The 12,015-nt window shown below is 40.6% G+C and overlaps 1 long non-coding RNA gene across 4 annotated transcripts in view; it reads right to left on the bottom strand.

Moving 5' to 3' along the window:
* Positions 1-253: 253 nt before the first annotated feature.
* LOC105083941 (uncharacterized) overlaps positions 254-12,015 on the bottom strand; it is a 103,374-nt gene continuing 91,612 nt past the window's right edge. For all 4 annotated transcript variants that reach the window (XR_012501814.1, XR_012501815.1, XR_006721435.2 and 1 more), the window contains one exon: positions 254-3,191. This is a non-coding gene — a long non-coding RNA (uncharacterized LOC105083941). The remainder of the gene's footprint in view (positions 3,192-12,015) is intronic.

The raw sequence follows: 12,015 nt of genomic DNA, 5'->3' as shown, positions 1-12,015 counted from the left end.
TTTCGATATTTATAAACCTAAGAATTTATAAATAAAATATTAAAACAAACTCACAGAATAAAGAGACAACCAACTGTGGATACATTTATTAATGTCCATTTAAATATCATACAACTCAATCTTCTGAGTCTGCAAAGAACAAGCAATGATATTAATAGTAAGTGTAGCCTAGAATACCTTCTGTTGCTGTGTGGAAATCCAAACAACCTGAACATATTTTTCTAAGTACAAGAATCAGTACAAATTCACACAATACTTTTTATTTCTTTAATACAAAATAATTATTTTAACAAAAATATGAACGTCTCATCAATGGTAGGAATGTAAATATGGGATGCAAATGGTGCTCTGAATTGACTATTACAAGATTTAGATATATATCGGCGTGGCAATCACATTTTACCAAAGCTCATGGTTTGATTAAAAAACTGTAATTATCAATAAAAAAATCAGTTTCACACAATAATGCATTTGAAAGAACAAAATCTTTTAAATTTAACAAAATATTGATTAAATGATTAAAAATATTAAGAAAATACCCTTAAAATGTTCACACTAGCCAGCATGAACTTAAACATAATCAAGCATTTCCAAACATGAAATATGCAACAGCCATTAAAAAAAAAGAATATCTATATACGCATACATTACATTCTAGATTTATGGTCCCACTTGCTGGAAAACATATGTCCACTGAGAAAACAACTTACTTTAAAAGTTATAAATCATAAGAGTACAATAGTCATTTTCTATGAAACTTTGACTATTTCATATAAAAGCCTATTAATAATTTATTTTAAAGTGAGAAATTTTAAATTTTGTTGATCTCGTGGAGTTGGAAGGAATTATTTTTGAAATAATGACCAATCTTTATTGTCAATGCTTCAGAAAAATGGTATCAGTGAAATGTATTTTCACAGAAACTTTTTGTTCAAACAATGCTAGTGCCTATATGTTAAAAAGTCTGGTATTTCAGCCAAAATTTTAGAAACATTTCTAAATGTTTTTAATTTGGCACTAAGTCACTGTATTCATTTACCCCTGGATGATGCAATGAAAGATGTAAATTAAATAATTCACTGTAAATCTTTTTCCTGAAGCTTTGTATTTATTATTGTATTAGTCTGCCCCAGCTGCCACGGCAAAATATCACAGACTGAGTGGCTTAAAGAACAGAAATTTATTTTCTCACAGTTCTGGAAGCTAGAAGTTCAAGATCAAAGTGCTGGGAAATTTAGTTCCTGGTGAGAGCTCTCTTTCTGGCTTGCAGATGATCTCTCACTGTCTTCACATGACCTTTCTTCTCTGCACACCCAGAAGGAAGGCAGAGGAAGAGGGGGACAGGTCTGAGTCTTCCTCTTCTTATAAGGACACCATTCCTATCTGGTTAAGGCCCCACCAACATGACCTCACTTAATTTTCATTACCTCCTTATAGTCCCGATCTCCAAATACAGTCACATTGGGGGTTAGGAATTCAAAATATGAGTTAGGGGTGAGGGACACAGTCGAGTCCACAACAACTACCATACATCAAATAAACAATTAAATAAGATCTCTGATGATCTGGGAATTGAGACTAAAACTGAAAGAATTTTTGGTCTCAATGAACAGCTTGTAATGGTATAATGCAAAAAGAATTTAGAAAAAAAATTTTTATTGAAGTACAGTTGACATACAATATTATATTAGTGTCAAGTATACAACATAGTAATTCAACAATTACACATACTATGATCACCATGAATTAGTTGCCATCTGTGACCATACAAAGTTATTTTCATATTATTGACTATATTCCCTATGCTGTATATTACATCACCCTGACTTGCTTATTTTACAACTGGAAGTTTGTACCTCTTAATCCCCTTCATCAATTTCCCCTAACCCCCCAACACCCTCCCCTCTGGCAATACCGTTTGTTCTCTGTATCTCTGAGTCTGTTTCTATTTTGTTTTCTTGTTCATGTTTTTTTTTTTTTTTTAGATTCCACATACAAGTGATGTGATATTTGTCTTTCTCTGTCTGACTTATTTCACTTAGCATAATAGCATCTAGGTCTATCCACATTATCACAACTGGCAAGATTTTTTATGGCTGAGTAATATTCCACTCTGTATATATATCACATCTTCTTTATCCATTCATCTGTCGATGGACACTTCAGTCACTTCCATATCTTGGCTATTGTAAATAATGCTGCAACAAACACCATGGTGCATATATCTTTTCAAATTAGTGTTTTCATTTTCTTCAGATAAATATCCAGAACTGGAATTGTTGGCTTTTATGGCAGTTCTATTTTTAGTTTTTGGAGGAACCTCTTTTCAATACTGGCTGCACCAGTTAACATTCCCACCAACAGAGTATGGGAGTTCTCTTTTCTCCACATTCTCACCAACACTTGCTTTTTGTTGTCTTTTTGATAATAGCCATTTTGACAAATGTGAGGTAATAGCTCATTGTGGTTTTGATTTGCATCTCCCTGATGGTTAGTGATGTTGAGCATCTTTTCATGTGTCTGCTTAGGAGGGGCCGGCTGGAGCCAGAAGCTTGGCAAAGCACACAGCATTAGCTAGGTTGATTGAGAGTGACAGAAATGGCATCTGCCAGCACCAAACCTGCTAGGTGGAAGGAGAGTAAAAAAAATGGCACCCACAAGTGTTCCCCGAGATCCCTGCCCCTCTGGCCCTAAAATTAGCCAGTGACAATCCTTCCCGTATGACCCAGGTGCTTTCCAATATTCTGCCCCTAAAACCAGGCACAGAACAAGTGAGTTTGTGCACAAGCTCTTCAAGTGTCTTGGTTTCCCACAGCTCTTCAGATCTCCCAGATGTAAGCCCCGGTGGTTTTCAAAGCCAGACATTATGAGGGCTCATCTTCACACTGCAAGTCCCCTGAGCTAGGGAGCCCGACTGGGGCTCAGACCCCTCACTCCTTGCGGGGAACCTCCGTGGTTGTGATATCCTTCATCACCACAGGGGGGGATGTGGGTTCTGACTAGACCATGTCTCTGCCTCTTCTTCCTGTCTTGATTTGGCCTTTTGCTTGTATCTTTAGTTGTAGAATATCTGTTCTGCTGGTCTGCTGGTCAGTCTCAGAGATAGTTCTTCTACATGTAGTTGTAGTTTCGTTGTGTCCATGGGAGGAGGTGAACTCAGATCTTGCTACTCTGCCATCTTGATCCCACCCCTGCAGAATTTAGAAATTTTATGTATTTTTTTTTTTACTGAAGTATCATCAGTTACAGTGTGTTAATTTCTGTACAATATGTACAGCATGTTTCAGTCATACATATACATACACATATTCATTTTCATATTCTTTTTCATTATAGGTTACTACAAGATTTGAATATAGTTCCCTGTGCTATACAGAAGAAATTTGCTGTTTATTTTATATATAGTAGTTAGTATTTGCAAATCTCAAACTCCCAATTTATCCCTTCCCACCTTCTTTCCCCTAAGTAACCATAAGTTTGTTTACTATGTCTGTGAGTCTGGTTCTGTTTTATAGATAAGTTCATTAATGTCTTGTTTTTCCTTTCTTTTTTTTTTAGATTCCATATACGAGTGATATGGTATTTTTCTTCTCTTTCTGGCTTACTTCACCTAGAATGATGATATCCAGGTCCGTCCGTGTTGCTACAAATGGCATTATTTTGTTATTTTTTATGGCTGAGAACTATTCCACTGTATAAATATACCACAACTTCTTTATCCAGTCCTCTGTCGATGGACATTTAGGTTGTTTCCATGTCTTGGCTATTGTATATCGTGCTGCTATGAACATTGGGGTGTATGTATCTTTTCAAATTAGAGTTGCCTCCAGATTATATGCCCAGGAGTGGGATTCCTGGGTCAAATGGTAAGTCTATTTTTAGTTTTTTGAGGAATCTCCAAACTGTTTTCGATAATGGCTGCACCAAACTACATTCCCACCCAATAACTTGTAAAATGGGAGCAAACATTTTGGAAAAAATCAGAGAATTAACCTTAATAAACAGGATTCTAATAGTGGTATCCATACTCTCTGTGGCTTCACAAGAAGTAAGTTTCTTAACTAAATAATAAATCAATTTAATTCAACAGTCAATAAAAGTAATTAAGCATATAAGGGTAAGTAAACAAAACTATAGAGAAACAAATATATACCACTTGAAACAAAATAAATTATAAATTCTAAGGACACTATTCAAATATCTAGTAAATTATGTAAAATGAGTGATGATAAAAGTAAGAAGCATGATGAATTATTAAGTTGTTTCTATTTATTAAATGATGCAACTTTGCCAAATGATGTTTGCAAAGCTCCATGGATTAAAATTAATAAAAACAAATCAATCTGACTCATTAAATATGGTGTTCCATGGGGACAGAAAGACTCAGCCAGCCCCCAGCTCTCCCCATACATGTGGGGAGGCCATCCTGGCTCTTCCAATGCCAAACTCATGGGTTAAGTGCAGCCAGTACCACGTGGAGCAGAGACAGCACAAAGCTCATGACTCAGCCCAGAGCTGAGTCATGAGCAAATAAAAGGTGGCTAGTGGTTTAAGCAACTAAGTTTGGGGATTGTTTGTTATGTGATGATAAGATAATTGCAAAAGTTCTTTATTTACCAAGGGGCCTTTTTAATTTGGTGTCCACTGTGGCTACAACTCATGACTTCTAGAAAGGGGAAGTGTATAATGAAAGAAACTCTTATAGCTTAGATGAGCTATGCTTCCAGATCCTCTACCTCCATTTGCTCTCATTCCTACAGCCAAGCAAGCCCCTTTCCAGACAAGCAGGGGCACAGGCTTGGGCTCCAGGGATCAGTTATCCTCGGGCCACAGAGTCCTTATCACCCTGTTTGTTTGCAGGGTTTTTTTGGTTAAAATATACTTAATACAACACATTTTAATCATTTTTAAGGTGTTCACTTCTGTGACATTGAGTGCAGGCACACTGTTGTACGACTATCACCACTAACTATCTCCAGAAATTGCTTTATCTTCCCAAACTGAAACTCCATATCCATTCAACAGTAACTCCCCATTCTCCCCTTCCCCAGCCCCTGGCAGCCAACATTGTACTTTCTCTCTCTATGAACTTGACTAGTCTATAGATATTTCATATGGGTGGAATACTGCACTGTCTTATAATTCTTTACATGTTGAGTATCTCTCTCCCTCTATAAACTTCATCTTCTTCTTTGCATGGCCATATAACAAATATCCAGTAAGTGTTCATGAAACGGATGTGTATGTGTGTATATATGGATGGATGGATGCTGTTATCAGTCTGACTGATGTGGAAGTTGACTTAAACTAGTCTGTCCCACTAGATAATGAGCAACATGCAGATGGACCATGTCTACCTCTTACTTATTTACTTAAGAGCACTTACCAGTCTGCAAGCCCAATAAACATGGCACCATCCATGCCTATAAGGAGCTCAAAAATGAACGGAGATGCACAGAGCCATCTGTGACTTTGATAAGAATCTCAGCAGAGAAGTGCAAATGCTTGTAGAGCACCTAGCACAAGGCTTCGGACATAGGGTGTGTTGAATAGATGTATTTTTCACTGAACTGAATCAGATGATAAGCTAGTCAGGAAGCTTTTCAGCTTAAATTCCCACTTTCAAGCTGTGTGAATTTAGCCAAATGACTTCTTCTCTCCACGCCCTGCGGACGTGATTCTGTTCTGACATGAACACCAGGTATAAGCCAGCTTGGCCTGTGCAGCAAACACAGAGGCATATTTTCACCAAAGATGGTGGGAGAGGGACAGAGGGGGACCAGGGAGGGACTGGAATCACAGAACTGACAATTTCAGAGAATCATGGATTAGGGAGGCAGAGTCATGGGATGTGGCTTCCTGCTTGTGTTCTGAACTCGTCTAAATGTCATCTCCCTGACAGTGCTGCCTTCTATGGAAATTAAGTGATCTTCCTATTATTAGCCTGTTAAACAGGCACTGTAAACAGATCGCAAACAATGAGGCTTTGTTAGAAACACTCCATTTAGTTCTGGGCCCTGGCTCCTTCCACACCTGGAGATGTATCAGCTATTTTAACAACACTCCCTCATCATGGTTCTGTACATGTAACTTCAGGGAAGGAGTTGTTTCTGCAGAAAGACTCCTATAAATCTAACAGGAAAATGTAATGTGTACATAAAGCCCCAGAAATCCTACCAAGCTCCAGACACGGCTGTCACAAATTCCGCCAAGACCCATCACCTGAGAAGGGAGATGGAGCGGAAAAGCCAAAGCCATGGAAAGGAAGCCTGTGTCACAAACACAGAACAAAGGTGGAGAGCAGCTACAGCAAGAGGAAGTCATAGCAGTAAAACCACCCGAAGGAACCGATAACCCAAAAATCTTTCCTACAGTCAACAGTGGAATTTGGGCTTCAATTACTTTTCCGTTTGTTTAACAAACATTTATTCATAGTCTACTGTATGCCAAGTCTTGTGTAGGCACTTAAAAGTTGATGTGCTGATTTACTGGTAATTCTCAAACCTCCAGGCAAAACAGTAAGTTCCCACTGGCAAACCCCCATTTGGGAGTTGCCAGAAAGCCCCCACCCAGCCTTCGGGGGCCCCCTTCTCTCTCAGTCCCACACTGAGGCATGGAGGTGAGCCAAAGAGACTCAAACAACACCCCAAGGAGCCTCTCTCACTCAGGCCAAGGAGTCCTTCCCCGAGGCTGGGCAGCTGTGGGTGTATTCTGGGTTAAAAATCTTTTCTCCACCCTGAAACTTGAGTTGGGGGCAGAAGTATCACTTTAAGCTACAGACCAGCCATCAGAGATAAAAGTGTCCCAAAGTCGACAAAAAATCCAAGCAAAAAGCAACCCTGGCCAATCCCCCCGAGAGTCAGCTCTGCCACGGCTCACTCAGGACAAAACCAGTTTTGCCTGTACTTAGAAAGGTATGTAACTTATTTTTCATTTAACCCCAGGTATTCCATCTCGTCTGTGACTAAACTGTTGTTTTGATTCAGAATGTAGACTTAGAATACTGATGACCTGTTACACCTTCAAAGTGCCCTTGAATAAGAAACAAGCACAGAGAGGCTGGGAATTCAGTGACCTTCTGTGGCAGAGCCTGTGAATAGCCATGCACTTAGCTTCTGCCACTGAGAATGATTCAGTTGCTCTAACATCCAGGCAAAGGGGAGGAAAAGCAGATCCAAACTTAGAAAAGTTTCGATTCGTGCATTTTCAAGTTTTCGGAACAGCAGTGATTGTGCTCGCTCAGCCACCCTCATCCCCAGAGCTCAGACTCTCTAACCGATTCTCACAGAGGTCTGGAAAACTGATAGATAAAATGACCTCCTGTAAAAATGGTTCCAAAAACAAAACAAAACAAAAAATGGGTCAGGAAGAAGCTAGTGGCATGGCCCAAGGCTTAATGCTAAATCAGCTTCAGAACCGAGAGCGGAAGCTTCTAGGGTTGAGCCTTTACTCTCGCAGTCGCTCCCACAGCCTGAGAAGTCGGCCAACAAAATCCAACATCTTTTTTTTTTTAATCCTAGAATCAGCACCATCAAGCCAGAGCTAAGAAATAATGCTGCCAGCAAAATGAGGAAAGTGCAAAAATTACTTAATTACTCAGGACATGTTGGCAGACACTTCTGCTTGTCAAATCCCTGGTTGCCTGTATGGTTATTTACATCTGAATTAATTTACACAGTTTTAAATACTTGTTAAGTAGCAGCAAAGATCCTACCAGAAACTTGCCGGAAAAAATCCTCTCCCTCATCCCTGGTTTATTCACCAGCATACAAGACCCTTCTCCATGGCCTCCCTTGTCCTGATCACTGACTCTTCTAACTCTGGCTCCTTCAAGGTGTCTATATTCCCACTCAGGCCCATGTAAATTCCAAATCCCACTGGCCACACGCCTCAGCTGGGCAATCAGGAGCATAAACCCCCTGCCCCTGCCTGTCCCACTGCTCCACACAGGGATCACTTCCTAGGGCTGCCAAGCAAAGTACCACCAACTGGGAAGACTTAGAACAACAGAAGTTTATTTTCCTCACCGTCCTGGGAGCTCGAAGTCTGAAATCAAGGCCATGCATCTCTAAAGTCCCTGCAGGAGGAGGAGTCCTTGCCTCTTCCAGTTTCCAGGAGCTCCTGGTGTCCCTTGGCTTGTGGAAGCATAACTCTGATCTCTACCTCCATCTTCACATGGCCCTCTACCATGTCTCTCTCTGTCCTTTCCTCTTCTTACAAGGACACCAGTCATGGGATATAGGGCCTGTAAGAGGCTTGCATTGTCCCAGAGAAGCAGAGTACATGCTCTGAAGTTCCCAGAGGCCCCAGGTGTTCTAGCTGTTACTAGATTCCCTTTAGAGGTTTGAGGTTCAGATCCTGATCCTACAAGGGAAAAGCTGATCATTTACATGTAACTGTCCCTCTCTGCCTGTTGTTTTCATGTACGTCATACACAACCCTCTCTGAATACTGCTGCCACTTCTGATCACCAAATGCAGAGATGGGGATGGGGACGGTGGGAGGATTTCCACACATCAGGCAATTCTGCAGAATATTGTCAAATGCTTTTTCTGCAGCCCTTGAGATGAGCATATGATTTTTAATCCTTCTGCAGACATTAGCTGGGTGTCCCACAATTTAACTCAATTCTGACACTACCTACCTGGAGATAGTGGCAGATCCCGCATGTTCAAAGCTCAGTTCCACAACTTTCCCCATTTCAGATGCCAAACACAAGTCCAAGTCGTTAACCATTAATTTGCTAGGGTGGCACAAGAACTCAGGAGACAAGTCTACTTACTAGATTACTGGTTTATTACAGATGACATTAAACGATATAAATGATGAGGAGATATATGGGATGAGGTCTGTAAAGATCCCAAACACAGGAGTTTCTGCCTCTATGGAGTTTGGGGTGCACATGGATGTGTTCCACCAACCTAGAAGCTCTCTGAACCCCATCCTTTTGGATTGTTGTAGCGGCTTCATTACTTAGGCATGGTTGATTAAATCATTGGCCATCAATGATTAAAGTCAATCTCCAGCCCCTCTCCCCTCCCCAAGGTCGGGAGTGGGGCTGAAAGTTCCAACCCTCTAATCACATGGTTGGCTCCCCTGGCAACCAGCCCCCAACCCTAGGTTACCAGGGGGCTTTCCAAAAGTCACCTTATTAATCTAAACTCAGATGTGGTTGAAAGGAGCTTGTCATGAACAATAAAGCATCCATTTCACCCTTATCTCTCTGAAGCCATTTCAGGAACAGAGGACAAAAAGATGCTCCCACTGTTCTTATTGCTTAGGAAATTTCAAGGGTTTTGGGAGCCGCAATCCAGAAAGTGTGGACAAAGACAAAATATATATATATGTATTATTTTTACAGTAAATTACCAATGCCACACTTCCCCATTTCTCCCCCAGCACTGGGTGAGGGGAGGACTTTTTTCTGTGAGGAGAGAACTTCCCTACATCACACCCTGTACTCATAGTAAAAGTCCATGATCTGCATAGGTCCAGATTGGCTCTTGTTACGTGACGTGTAGATGTGTGTCTCTAGAAAACCCTTTTCTCTTCTAGCAAAGTCTGGCTCTCAAGACTATTGCCTGCTTATAGATTCAAAAAATCTAATGTGAAATTTAGAACTGAACCATGACTCTTTTGTCCTAGGCTTTTCCTCCTCCCTTAAGACATTGATTCAGTGTATGTGTGTGTGTGTGTGTGTAGATACAGGACAACCAGAAACTTGGGAGTTTTAGGAATAGAAGAACTGAATTTTGATTTAATAACATTAATATACCTCCCAGCCTGTCCACTGTGTGGGCTATGGAAGCACATATGTGATCCCCTGAAGAGACTGTGTCATCCATCTATTCACAGCATCAGCATCATGCCTGGCATAGGGTGGATGCTCATTATATGTGAGTTGAATGATTGTCGGGGGGTCTGGAAGCCTTCATGATAGAGGTGACATTGAGTCAGGCCTTGAAAAATAAATGAGTGGTATTCTGATCAAGGGACATGGGCAGAAAAGGCATTTCAAGCAAAGGGTAAAAGAACAAAGGCACCAAAGAGAGTGACATCTTCAAGAATGGTAAAGAGTCTGGTGTGAATGGTGGGTGGTGGCAAATGAGGCTGGAAAGGTCAGCTGAAGCGAACACTAAAGGGCTAGAGTGATATGCCACAGAGGAAGGAAATAGAGAGAGGTGATGAAGGCTGAAAGCAGAGGGTGCATCCAGACCTGTTCATATAAGTTGTCGATCAAAACAAACAAACAAAAACAAAAAACACACAACATGAGAGCTGTGAGTTAAGGTTTATTTGGGGCCTAATGAGGACGACAGCCCGGAGACAACCTCTCAGATAGCTCTGAGGGACTGCTCAGAGCAGAGGTAGGGAGAGGGTCAGTGTGTGTGTGTGTGTGTGTGTGTGTGTGTGTGTGTGTGTGTGTGTGTGTGTGTGTGTGTGTGTGTGTGTGTGTGTGTGTGTGTGTGTGTGTGTGTGTGTGTGTGTGTGTGTATGAGAAGTTTGGCACACATTTTGACAGAAGGTCACTGCTAGTCATGGGAAGGCTGCTGCTAGTCATGAGGAGCTGATGTCTCCGATAATGATTTTAATGCTTTTCTAGATATGAGAAGATGCAAGAAATTGGGTTCATAAAATCTTCTCCTGAAAATATCTAACTATCTGAAGGCCTGTCCTGCCTGTTTTTCCCAGAGCACAGATGCCTCATTCCTGATCTGTGCCCTGAACTCCTCTCAGGGTGTGCTGAAAGTCAGTGACTACAGTGGCTGGTGACTACGTTCTTGTAGAACCAGATGGCGAGTGACAACTTGCAGTTGGCAGAATTAATGCTCTGTTATATTAGCTCCTGTAACAGATTACTGGAGAAGCCAGCATAGCTGGGGTTCTTCCCTGACCTTCTGAGACTGATATCAGCAGATGTGGCTGTCTGCTTCCCACTCCTAATGATGTCCCTTGGTCCTATTGGTATAGACTTAGTGCTGGGTCAACCACATGGAAGTTTCTGAGAGTCCCATGTTCTTATCTTACCCGAAGGCTGAGGAAAACACAGTACAGTCAACTAGGCTACAAACTAGGAATATTCCAAATAAATAAATTAAATCACCAAAAAATGCTTCATTTTTTTCAAAATGGTCAATGCAAATCAAAAGGCTGAATCATGTAGCCAAATATACACGTATATATCTCAAGTGATAAATACGTCTGTTCATCAAATTCAAGTTTTGCAATCCTGATGACTGCAACGTGAACATTTTTACCAGCCTTTGTTCCACGACAAAAAAGATCAGCTTCCCAGAAAGGAAGGGTCTACATCAGCAATTTTTCTCTGTCTTTTAATGAAACAGTGTCTGCTCCGACATAAAGGATTTGTGATAAAACCGGTTTTTTCCCCCAGTCCCCAAATAAGATTTTAAATTCAGTTTGTTCAGGATCAGGAAGTACTTTCCTGTCTTAAGTATCATCAGGCGTATTATCTTCTCTGAGTCTCCCTTATTCTAAGGATGTTCAAGGACAAATAATCATACGGCATTTACGAGGATTGTGAGCCTCTATGCAACAGAATTGAGATTTTTTTTTCCTCATGCCTTTGCTCTGTATATTGTAACTCTCTTTCACAGGAGAGAACTGGACAAAAAGGAAGCTGGAAATTATAATAAAATGCTTTTGAAATTGAAACATTAAGAGTGATGGTAATGTTAGCAGTAACAGTATGCAAAAATACCCTTTTTAAAAGTTGCCCATAAAGATCTCAAAGAACTATGTATGCTGTGGAATGATTTCCCAGGAAAGGGTTGTAAGTGATGCTAACTCAGGCCCAGGTGATTTGGAAAGACGAGTATGTTCTGGTTTGAAAGATACATAGATAGTGGTGTCAATGAAAAAATTAATCAGTCAACCTAAGAAAGATATAACAAATTTGATTTGGCTGTACATTAAATGACATAGTACTGACAGTTTACACAATATAGATCTAAGCGTTCAACGCGAGTAGTGGGTCATGGGTCATCATGGCCC

Source organism: Camelus bactrianus, chromosome 23 (genome assembly GCF_048773025.1).
Source record: "Camelus bactrianus isolate YW-2024 breed Bactrian camel chromosome 23, ASM4877302v1, whole genome shotgun sequence".
NCBI classification, from domain to species: Eukaryota; Metazoa; Chordata; class Mammalia; order Artiodactyla; family Camelidae; genus Camelus; species Camelus bactrianus.
Note: the sequence above shows the minus strand (reverse complement) of the source record. Positions and strands in the feature narration are given on the sequence as shown.